The sequence below is a fragment of the Equus przewalskii genome, chromosome 5, assembly GCF_037783145.1.
Source record: "Equus przewalskii isolate Varuska chromosome 5, EquPr2, whole genome shotgun sequence".
In the NCBI taxonomy this organism is placed as follows: Eukaryota; Metazoa; Chordata; class Mammalia; order Perissodactyla; family Equidae; genus Equus; species Equus przewalskii.
In genome coordinates, this window is record NC_091835.1 from 49532767 (window position 1) to 49545937 (window position 13171).

A 13171-nucleotide genomic window follows, 5' to 3' on the forward strand; every position below is an offset into this window, starting at 1 on the left:
ATCTGAGTTTTGTTGGGGGCATGCGGATTTGAAGTGCCTTTGAGACATCCAAGTGGAAACATCATCTAGGCAGGGATCTATTTGTATTGGAGCTCAGAGGAGGGGTTTGAGCATGATGCATATTTGGAAATCATAGACCTGCAGATAGTGACATTGATGAAATTATTTAGTAGAAGAAAACACAGGACGGAGAGAACACTGCCCAGGATTGAGCTATGAATACCCAGCATACAGATGGCCAGATGGAAGAGAATGAGTGTAAAAGAGTTAGAAAAGGTGTGGCCCAAGAGGTGGAATGGAAACCCAGAGAGTATTGTGCCACAGAAGGTAGGAGAATAAAGTATTGCATGGAGGAAGACATGATCAACGGTGTACAAAAAAAGAATATATTTCTTTTCAGGTGGTATGTATTTTTGAGGTGATCCAAGGAGTCTGGTCATGGCCTTGTTGGAATATCAAACTCTTGTGAATTGACAGCTAATCGTTTTGAAACTATATAGTTTTAGCAAACTATGTTTGGGAGGAAATGGCCATTTTGTTGTACAGCAACAGTTCCATGATTTCAAAAAGGCAATTGAGATGCATTAAACATAAGAAGGAGAAAACTGCAGGAGGGGAGCCAACACTTACCAAGACACTAAGTGTGGCGCTGAACATGGAACTCATTAAATCCTCGCGACAGTCTGTGAGGTACTACATACTGTTATTCCTAGTTTTCAAAGGAGTGATTTGAGGCATATAGAAACTTTAAAATTTATACAGTTTTATTCTTGTTCAAAGTCTGCCTAGAAATATCTTGAGAAAAACTTTTTAAAAATGGGTAGCTTTTTAAGGGAGTGACCCTAAGCAACGAACTGAAGGGGCTCGGATGTTATTCTTTCCACATGTATTCAGAGATTGCTTAATACAAGTGTGTTAATATTTTCACACTAAAAAGAACATGTTATTGATTAACCTTATGTACAGTAAATATTCATCTTTACTTTAAATTAAGGAAATCCTAGGTCCCTGGGATATGGATAAAAAGAATGAATCATTAGTGAATTTATCCCATCTAACCAGTACTAAGTTCTGCCATTTCTTTCTTCGTGTGTGTTGAATCCAACCTGCCCTTTTTGCTACCATCTCAATTCTGCTTCTGACTTTCTTTTCTCTCCCTCCTTACCTGCAATCCTTCCACTCACCTATCTTGTGAACCACAGACATGTTTATCTTTCTTAGAAACTCTTTGAATCACATCCTCCTGACGTTCCACAAGGACTTTCAGCTACCCACATTTATGCTCAGCTAAAATCCATAGCCTGTCAGGCACGATGCACCACAATCTCACGAATCCTTATTCTCAGTCTTATTTCCCCATACAAACAATTGCCTCCAACCAAGTCATTCTACTTTGTGTCCCTCCTTTTCTTGTGCTTGCTTCATTTATGTAAGCCCCTTCATTTGAAATGCTGGCTCACTTCTTCTTCCTGTACAGATCTCACCCATCTTCAAATCCCGTCCTTTTCATGAAAGTTTATTTTTCCCTACATCATTTCAGGCCACAGTCCTCTCACCCCTTGTGATTTTATGCCATATCTAGAAAACTTTTTTAACAGTTCTAGCTAGACCCATTGCAACAAGATCTTTCATTCTTTCTTTCTTTCAAATTTTCACTTTGTTTCTTATCTGCATATTGGATTTACAGAGTTTATGTTATACAAAGAGCCCATGGAACATGAAAAAAAAGTTTATCAAGACAAATCTGTATTTCTAAGTTCACATTCTAAAGCAAAGAAATTCTCTCCTCTTTCACATCCAAATACCTTTGCTCCTGTCAGTAAAAATATCCAGAAGCAAACATATTGAATCATGTTTCAAGGGCCTAGGGTGGTTTTATCATAGGGCCGTGTTCCAACAAATTCTTTGTGTACTTTGTAAGGTAATCTATTTTATGAGACCCAGTGGAGACTAAATGCCCATTCCGTCTGGCACAATATATTCATTTTTTTCTAAATGTCACTATGTACACTATACCAAATTCCACCCACAATGGATCACAAAGTCACCTAATCTTTCTGAGCCACATGTTTTTCTCTTCTAAAATCAGAGAATTATGCTTGATAATCTTGAAGGTCCCTCTTGTCATAGAATTCTACAATTATACAACTATAACCACATAGAGTTAGAATCAGAGTGGTAAACGTAGGATGAGAAACAAAGAAAAATTTCTTTGGTTCTATGATGGTTAATTTTCTGTGTCAACTTGACTGCACCACAGTGTGCCCAGATGAAACAATATTGCTGCCTGTGTCTGTGAGGCTGTTTCTGCATGAGGTTAGCATTTGAATGGATGAACTCAGTAAAGTAAATTGCCCTCCTAATGTGGGTGGGCATCATGCAATCCACTCAGGGCCTGAATAGAACAAGATGCAGAGGAAAGAGGAATTTGCCCTTTTTTTCGTCCTGCCTGCCTGATTGAGCTGGAATATTGGTCTTCCCCTGCTCTTGGACTAGAAAATTCTAGTCCAAAATACCATCGGCTCCCTGGGTTCTCAAGCCTTCAGTCTTGGACTGAAATTATACCACCAGCTTTCCTGGGTCCCCAGCTTGCAGATGGCAGACCATGGGACGTCTCTCAGGCTCCATAATCACGTGAACCAATTCCTCCCACATATATATGTATATATAATTCCTCAGTTTATATACATATATCCTATTGGTTCTGTTTCTCTGGAGAATTCCAACTAATAGCAGTTGTGAAACGAAAATGAGATAGAGGAAGACTAGATCAAAGGGGCCAGGATGGGGACTTTGGTGTAGCTCCTATTGTCCTTACTAGACGGACCAGTGAGCCATCTACTAATAGAAATGCTTAGGTGCAAATGGAGTAACAACAACTTAACCTGGTGATTCTAGGTAAATATTTGGCATTTTAAAAATCTCTTTTTTACAGGATAATATATTTGTAAATAGCAAAACCTGGAAAAGTCCCTAATTATTCTTTCAGATCTACTGACAGAAACAGAGGCAATCCTGCATCATGAGGAAGATAGAGAAAGCCTATTCCACTGCCTCTCAGACTTCACATACATATGAGTCACCTGGGGATCTTGTTAAAAACGCAGGTTCCAATTCGGAAGATTTGGGGTGGGGGTCTGCTGTTCTGCATGGTAAGCAATGATCCTTAATTTGACAAAACCCAACCAATTTGTGCCATGGAGAATATAAATACCTTTTTAATTTGAGGCATTGTGGGTGTGATGGAACTAAACTAAAGATCACACTTACCAGTGACATCTTATCATAGTTTAGGCTGGCCACAGTTTTCCCACAATGCACCCTTCTAGAGTGAGCCTACATTAGACCTGGGCACTGCCCTTTTAAGACAGTTGTCCCTTTGTATCCATGGGTTCCGCATCCGCTGGATTCAATCAACCTTGGATTGAAAGGCCTATGACAATTGTGTCTGTACTGAACAAGTACAGACTTTTTCTTTCCTTGTCACTATTCTCTAATCAATACTGTATTAGGTATTATAAGTAATCTAGAGATGATTTAAAGTATGCAGGAGGATGTGCGTAGGTTACGTGCAAATACTAGGCCATTTTATACAAGAGACTTGAGCATCCTCAGATTTTGGTATCCTAGAACCAGTCCGCCTGGATACTGAGGGACGGCTGTATATCAGCTTCTATTGCAAGCCACATGTCAAGGTTCACGCCTCCCACAGAGATGGGATCAAACCTGATCCTCCATCAGTTTAATGATAAGTAAAGTCCATTCTCATATTGCTTCATCATCTTTCCAGACCAAGTGCCAAGCCTGCAGCAGTCCCACTAGTCACCCTTACCTGGCTTAACAGGTCTTTCCTATCGTGAGGCTCCAGAAGAGCTCTGGCCACCTGTCTTCACATACCAAGTCCAAGTCCCAAGACCCACAGGTCCCTCTCTGGAAATTGAGGCAGTATTGGTTAAGGCACAACAAATGTTGCCTCTGTGTTTAATTTTTTTTTTGAAGTTCCAAGAATGAACTATCAGTGATAATGATAATCATACCAAGGCAATATTCACACTCTGGGGCACCACCCCGATTCCATCAGACAAGCTTGTATAGAATTCTATCTGCATTCACATCTGGTATTGTCAAAAGAACAAAGTAGGCCCTCACATACAAGGCAGGCACCAATGTAGCAAATCACCTCCCATCATACCCAATTGCCTTAACAGGCTGTCATCTTGGTTCACAGCAAGGCACAATATCAGCTACAAATGCCGAATCTGCAATGTATCCTCCAACTCAAAGATACAGTTTCTCTAGAAACTGCAAGGGTCAATACAATAAACATAACCAACATAACGTTACCTAAATGGCGATTGCAACCTGCTCTTATTCAAGTGAGTCATAAAGGGATGCTGATTAATATCTTTTCTCTAAGTTTCCCAAGTATATTTTTCTTATAGTATGGCTTCAATCCACTTCTCCTTCTCAGGGGAAAACAAATCTGGGGGCTTTGCCTAGTATTGGCCATGACTCAACACCACATCTGAAACAGCTAAAAGTATGGTTCTCTTGCTCTGAGATGTTCTCTCAAGAGGGAGGGGATGGTGCCCCTTGCTAGCATCATGACCCAGTTACATATTCCCTTCTCATCTTCCACAATTTTCACTTGTTTCCATTTATTACCTTGTTTCAGCCTTCCTGGGTGGGAGTCTCTGCACAACCACAGGGCAGGCAGTAGGCATAGCCTTGTCAAGTTTCCTCTTCTGTCCTTGCCCAGGAAACAGAACTAGGGTTAGAAACGTTAAGGATGATGAGACTATTTCTACCACTAGTCAGTGACATAGCACTTACAGTCAGGCCTGGTTTAGGCATATGACATGCTGTCCAGTTCACTGTTCCCTTAAGAATACACTGAGTCAAATTCAGAGGAATTAAAACAGTGTTCAGAATACTATCTCTCTCTTCCAGACACAGAAGGACAGTCTCAGACCCAGCGCATTTGGATCCAGGAAAACAAAGAAAAATTTTGTGAGATAGGGTGAATGCAGAATTGTCGTGGTTGCTTCAGACTCCACTCTTCTTCTCAATTCCACATTCCCAAAACCTATCCAAATGTGTCTCTCTTTTATTACCCATTTAATCAGATGAAACATGCATTCACCCAAGCGAGTCAGCTATCTTTTGCTGCCTTATCATCCCCTGGGTTTATTAACAGGTGTTTTAATTGTTCATCCCAGTTCTCAGCCAAGCTTTTACTCTGTGTGTGGCCAGGGATATTTATCCATGCATTAGTACTCTTAGCACAGTTTTGTATGTTGCCAGCTGCTAAATGCATACCTTTCTCCACTGAAACATGGTCTGGACCACCAATTAATGCACAGCCTGATGTTTCATACCTTAAGTGGTATTCTCAGCCATTGCTTAGGTCTCTGCATAAGTACAGACCAAAGTAGATTACATATCTACTATAGGTAGGACCCATTTGAAGCCAGCTTGGGCCACTAGTGAGAGTCCTGCGTATCCACTTGCCAGCTAAATGCTGGCTGTTAAATTCAGAGACTTTTACCCAAAGCCATCTTCAGGTGATTCTTTTCTTCTTGACATTTTGTAAAGTCTTTCACCTCATTAGAAGCTTCAGTAGGTGGCAAAGAAATCCATCACTTTTCCACTCAATGTTTCATAACTTGAGCATCTTCGTGCTGGTCAGTTCAGGTACGTAGGTAGCTATTTCCAGGGGCTGGACAAGGACAGCCTCTGAATTCCAGTTCCCTTCTGAGCCACCAACTGGGCTTTTCTGCTTGGCAACTACACAGCCCACTTCAATTCATCCTTAGAATTGCTACAGGTATCTCCATAGCTGTGTTCTCCAAAAAGTGTTGCCTGACTATACAAGGTCAAGTTCTTGCTTTACTATGGATACGCCACCCTCAATTTTGACCATTGTTCAAACTTACCCTTTGCTTCTTCAGCCAAGGTTTAAATAGGGTGAACTTCTAGACTGCATTGCATTCTCAATTTGGGAACTTCTATCAGCAAACCAGGAAACTTTGCTTTAACAAGGAGAGAAACCTATGATTCAAACCACTCAGCACTAAGAGTTACAAGTTCTGGGGGCTCCTGTTGTTGGTCCTAAGGGCAGGGTGGCAATATAGTTACAAATACAATATACATCCCCAGGGCCACTGCCAGTGGGGATGCTCCTATATATACATACATTTCCATATTAACACTGAGCTCTTCTGAGCTGCTCCTTCCTTAGGGGAATAAATCTGACATTACCTAAAACATAAAAGTATCTTGGATCTCAGATTATTTTAAATCCCTGAGTGATGGGAGCAATCTCCACTAAAGCCCAGTAAAAGGCTAGTAATAGTCTCTCAAAGGGGCCGTATCTCTTCTCAGCATCAGGTAACTTTGAATCCAATATTTTAGCAGTTGCTTCCTGGGGAGGGGAGGATAGTGTTAAAGACTTCTGCCAGAGACTGCATTCTGTGCCTATCTAGATAGTGGAGGCCCTCAAAGTAATTTGTGCATTAGGCCAACCCACATGGCACTATTTTGGGTTACTGTCCTCTAGAAGACTCTCAAAGTCTGTTTATGTTCTGTATCTCATTCAAAGTCAGATTTTTTTCTTGTCACTTGACATATTGGGGCTAACAAACTGCCCAGGAACAGTGTATGGTGCTCCTCACACCACACACTGCCCCTCAAGTTGTGTCTCTTTCTTATTGGTGGGGCTTGGCAAATACATCAGCTTACTGCCTGCCTTGTGAGGACTCTCTCTCATAGCCAAGTCATTCCCAAGTATTTAGCTGATTGAACTCAGCCCTGTATTTTAGCCAGATTAACCATCTTCAACTAGTCATATGTACCAGTGGTGTTCTCAACTCTTCCTGGGCTTCCTCCTCTGAGAGGGAAACTTTCATGCTATCAGTAATGCATAGAATAACTTGTATTTGACCGTGATGGAGTCTAAACCTCACCTCCCCCAGGTGGTCAAAACACGCTGGAGAATTCAGCTACCTTTAGGAGAAGATGGTGACTGTGTAGCAGCCATTGCCATGAAAAAGGATTTTGCTTGACTTGTTCCTATGATTGGGACAAAAAGGAAAGCATAACCAAGACTATCACAGCATCCTAGTCATCTTAGCTTATTGGATTTCCTGAACAGCTTCCCCCCTGTCTAACATAGTGGGAGTTATCAGTGGAACTTCTTGATTCAAGCACAGTAAACAGCAGTTTCCATGAGTCACCCATGTTTTTTCGCAGGCTAGAGAGGATGGTGGTAGAGCAAGCTGTTGAGAACTCATATCCTTACCTCAACTATATTTTTAAATTAAAACTGAAATTTCTTGTGATCCTCCTGGGATTTGGTACTGTTGACTATTCCGTATGGAGGAGAGTTTAGGCAATTCTACAAATTCCTAATTAATATGACCAATCAAAATCAAGCAAAAGGTAGAATTGGCAGCAGTGTCAAAGCCTTTCATTCACAATCAGCTTTATTCCAACTACGCACTCAGGTATAGGTGATGCCACTGCAAGTTTTTGCATTTGGGGGTTTTTGTTGCCTTTTCTGTTGTTGTTTCTTACTTTCTCACTTTCCAAACAATGGTTTTGCCACAATCCTGGTACTTGTCACAACATTGCCACCGCCCTAAAAACTTGCTTTTGGTCTCCTGTAAATTTCCTACTACTATATAGCAGGTATTGTAGTACATTGTTCACTCATATGCTCTAATTCCATCACCCCAAGGCTATTCAATCTAGACATAGTACATAGTCTTGAATCCCACTGTGGGATTCAAGTTAATCATCTTTTTTTCAGCATCTTAGCGGATGGAGTAAACTCAGCACCCAGCTCTGACCCACTCTTCTTCCACTCTCCATCAGTATCATTGGGTTTAAATTCATCAGCTGGAATAAATAGAGTGAATTTCACAAGATCCTTTAAGCAAGGTGCTCACCTGGGCTGAAGTAGTTTTTCTTCCTCCCAGCTAGCAATAATGTGCAACCTGGCAATGTGCAAATTCGGCACATTTTTCTTTTGTTTCCAAATACCTGCTTGAACTTTACATAGTCTGACGTTATTTTTCCCTAACCCCATCATTGATTTAAACTTCACTAAAGCAGTTTGTTATAACTAGGGATTGTATTTCTGGCCCTTTCTTCCTCATTTTGCCTCTCGTTCTAAGTGCCTTTGCCAATTCCTCAAGAGTCAAAGTTTTAACATCCAAATTCTATTGATAAGATTTGTCCCTGGTAGTCTGTCACAGATCTTTCACTACTTCAAGGCTAGGGTGGATTGGCAACAACTCTGGTATCAAAACGTTCTTAGATTTCCATGCTGGCCAAGATGGGGTAAGTCTACTGTAGCCTAATTACAACTCTGAACAAGATACAAAAAGCAACCACCTGAGAGCTCTGAAAATTAAACAGTAGCAGGCAGACTGGGAAGAGAAATCAAAAGTTTGAGGATGACCAGTAGGGCACTGAATTTTCTGATTTTTTTCTCCCTTCTTTATCACCCTACTTTGACCCAAGGGTGGCCCACTGCATATCAGGCACGGATAAAAACTTAAAGAGAAATCCTCTTTTTCTTGCCAGAGGACCAGAAAAAATAGGCCTTTATATCATCTATTTCTTTCTGAGATGTTCTGTTTTTTCATTTCTTTCAAAGATATTTGTAATTGCGTATTGAAGACTTTTTATGCTTTAAGTTCCTTGACAGATAATCCCAACATCTATATCATCTCAATATTGGCATAATTGTCTTTTCTCATTCAAGTTAAGATTTTCCTGATTCTTGGTACGATGAGTAATTTTGATAGTATCCTGAATATTTTGAATATTGTTATATGACTCATATTTAAATCTTCTGATTTAGAATATATTTTCTGACATCATGTCATTGGGAGAGAGGGGAACTTTCCATTATTCTCAGGTGGGGATGGAAGTCCAGGTTCCCCCTGTGTTCCCTGCTGACACCACAGAGGGGTGGGGTTGTCATTATAGCTGGATGAGGGTGAACTCTAGCGTCCTCACTCAGCCTTTGCTGAAGAGGATGTGGCCACCATTTATTCTAGGTTGTAATGGTTGCATCATGGTGATTAATGTCTAAAAGATTTCTTTCTTTTAGTCTGTCGCTTTCCTGGTCCTTTAGCTAGAAAGAGCTGGTTTTCCTTGGGGCATTTTTTTGTCTATGCTTTTTGTGTTTCCAGGTTGTCTCCTTCAGCATCCAGTCCAGGGCACATAAATCAACAATGACAAAAGGAAACTCTGCCAGATTTTCCATCTGTCACAAGTTCCTAGTCTCTCTGCCTTTTCTCTACCTTCCAAAGTCTTCTATGTTTGCTTAATATATATTGTCCAGGATTTTTAGCTGTACTTACTGGGAAGACTAGGGAAAAATATGTCTACTCCATCTTTTCCTATAACCAGAGGAAACCTAATTATCTTTTAAAACAAAACAATTAACTTTCTCCAGAGAATTTTAACAGGACTCCCTGTTTCATGTCATAATATTCAAAATGTCCAGGATACAATCTTAAATTACTTAAAATACCAAAAGCCATGAAAATGTGTCTAATTATCAAGGAGAAAGACAGCCAAGAGATGACAACCCTGAGATGACTCAGATATTGACATTATCAGAAAAATACATGAATGTAACCATCATGACTATGCTTTATGAGGTAAAGGTGAAAATTCTTGAATGAAAAGATAGAATTTTTCAGCAGAGAAATAGAAACTATAGAAATAAACCAAATAAAAACTTAAGAACCAAAAAATACAATGTTGGGAATAAAAATATCAATGGATGAGCTCAATAGCAGAATGGCGATGAAAGAGGGAAGAGTGACTTAGAAGACAGATTAATAGGAATTATTCAATTTGAAGAACAGAGGTGAAAAGAGAAAACAATTAACAGAGACTTAAGAGTTTGTGAGACAATATTAAATGGTCTAATATTCATATTGGCATCACAGAGGAAGAAGAGAAACAATTAGTAAAGAAAAAATATCTAAATACATCACACTGAAAAGTGCCCACATTTGAAGAAAGGACTAGATCTATCTATTTAATTAGTTCAGCAAACAAAATCAAGGTAAACTCAAAGAAAACCACGCCCAAACACATCAAAATAAAATTGCTGAAAACCATAGGAAAAGCTTTGAAAGGATCCATTAAAAAAATGACATATTGCGTATAAGGGAACAACAATTTGAATGACTGTGGATTTCTCCTCAGAAACTAGTGAGGCCAGAAGACAGTGAAACAACATCTTTAAAGTACTAAAAGAAAAGAACTGTCAACCCACAATTACCTGTCCAGTGAAAATGTCTTTCAGTAATGATAGCAAAATAAATATACTCTTAAGTGAAGGAAAACTAAGAGAATTTGTTGTCAGCGTATATGCTCTAAAATAAATAGGAAAAGAAGTTCTTCCGGCTGAAGGAAAATGATACCAGAGAAACATTTGTAACTTCAGAGAAAAAGGAAGAGCAACATAAATGGGTATCTGCTTACACAAGTATTTTAAAAATTATTTTCTCCTCCTAAGTCCTTTAAATATATATAACCATTGAAAGCAAAAATTATAGCATTTTCCAACGTGAGCTTTCAGTTATTTATATTTAAAATACTTGACAACTATGCCATAAAAGGAAATCATGAAAAGAAGGTTTTTAAACTTAGTTTGAAGTGGCAAAATGTTAACTCCTAAGTAGACTGTGAAAGGTTGAATTGGTATATTGTAATCTCTAGAGCACACCACACACACATGATATATATCCAATAAACCAATAATAATATAAAATGAAGAGGATATTAAAAAATCCAACAATCCAAAAGAAGGCAGAAAATGAGAAACAGAAGGACAGATAATAAAATGACAGATTGAACCCCAAGCATATTAATATTTATGTCAAATGTAAGTAATCTAAGCCCATTAATTGAAAGACAAAGAATTTTGAATTGGATAAAAAAAAATAAGGCCCAACTAAATGCTGTCTACAAGAAATTCACTTTAACTATAATAATATAGATATGGTAAAAGTAAAGGATGGAGAAACATACACCATGCAATTATTAATCCACAGGAAACTGGAATTATTAATATGGGACAAAGCATATTTCATAATAAAGAAGGTAAGTATGGATAAAGAGGGCCATTACATAATGATAAAGGGTCAATTCTCCAAAAAATATATAGCAATCTTAAATTTGCTTGCACCTAACAAAAAGTTTCAAAATATATGAACTAAACGCTGATAGAACTTAAAGGAGAAATAAACAAATGCACAATTATACTTGGAGACTTCAAAAGTTCTCTTTTAGTTACTGATGGAACTAGAAGACAATAGTGCGGTAACTCAGATTCAAACCAAGGTTGCTGCAGCCACAACAGAGAGTATTACTCACTACACAGTCATGGCATGCCACAGCCCCAGAAACCAGCCCTAGTGGTCTAGTGGTTAAGATTCAGCACTCTCGCTGCCTTGGCCTGGGTTCATTTCTCAGTCAGGGAACCACACCACTCATCCGTCAGTTGTCATACTGTGGCAGCTGTGTGTTGCTGTGATACTGCAAGCTATGCCACCATCGGTATTTCAAATACCAGCAGGGTCACCCAAGGTGGACAAGTTTCAGGGGTGGACAGGTTTCAGCAAAGCTTCCAGACTAAGACAGACTAGAAAGAAGGATCTGGCCACCCACTTTCAATAAAATTGAAAAATTTGGCCATGAAAATCCTGTGAACAGCCCTGGAAGATGACAAAAGGATGGCACAAAAAGACTGGGCAAGTTTCTGCTCTGCTGTACACAGAGTCACTGGGAGTTGGAATCCACCTGATAGTACTAAAAACAATAACAAAGAGCAAGACAGTCAAATCACAAGGATATAGAAGCTTTGAGCAATACTACCAACCAACTTGACCTAGTTGACATCTATAGACATTTATAGAATATGGAATATTCTATCTAACAAAAGTAGAGTATACATTTGTTTCAAGTTTATGTGAGCATTCACCAAGCCAAACCATATATTTAGCCATAAAACAATCCTTAACATACTTGGAAGAAGTTATATTATACAAAGCATGTTCCCTGAAGATAACAGAATTAAATTGTAAGTCAATAATAGAAAGATATATGGAAAATCCTCAAATAATGGAAACTGAATGACTTGCTACTGAATACCACATGGATCACACAGGAAGTTGTGGGAAAGTTATAAGGTCATTTAAATTGAATAAAAATGAAAATGCAATATATCCAAATTTGTAGCATGCAGCTAAATCAGTGATCAGGGGAAATAGATATAGATAGGTAGATAGATATATATATTTTAATGGTATATATATCATTAAAAAAGAAGATTTCAAATCAATCATTTAAGATTCTACCTTAAACTACCATCTGATCCATCAATTCCACTTCTGGGTATTCATTTGAAGAAAATGAAGACATTAATTTGAAAAGATATATGCACCCCTATGATCCTTGTAGCATTATTTACAATAGCCAAGATATGGAAGCAACCTATGTGTTCATTGATAGACAAATGGATAAAGAAGATGTGGTATATATATACAATGGAATATTACAGAGCCGTAAAAAAGAATAAAATCTTGCCATTTGTGACAACATGGATGGACCTAGAGGGTATTAAGCTAAGTGAAATAACTCAGACAGAGAAAGATAAATATTGTATGATTTTCCTTATATGTGGAGTCTGAAAAACAAAACAAGCAAAATAAAACAGAAACAGACTCATAGATACAGAGAAAAAACTGGTGGTTGCCAGAGGGTAGGGAGGTGGGGGGCAGGTAAAACAGGAAGGGAATTAAGGAGTACAAACTTCCAGTTATAAAATAAATGTCGTGTGGGTATAATGTACAGCATAGAGAATATAGTCAATAATATTATAATAACTTTATAAGGTGATAGATGGCAACTAGACTTATTGTGGTGATCACTTCATAACGTATAAAAATATCAGATTACTATGTTGTACACCTGGAACCAGTATAATATTGTATGTGAATTATAATTCAATAAAAAAACATTCTACCATAAGAAACTAGAAAAAAAAGAACAAATTGAAGCAAGAGCAAAAAATGGAAGGAAGAAAATAACAAACATAAGAGCAGAAATCAATGATACAGAAATTTTAAAAATAGAGGAA

General features: G+C 38.5%; 1 pseudogene; it reads left to right on the top strand.

The window, feature by feature from the left end:
- Positions 1 to 215: 215 nt before the first annotated feature.
- Positions 216 to 13171, top strand: part of LOC103563844 (ferritin light chain pseudogene) — a 55952-nt pseudogene continuing 42996 nt past the window's right edge.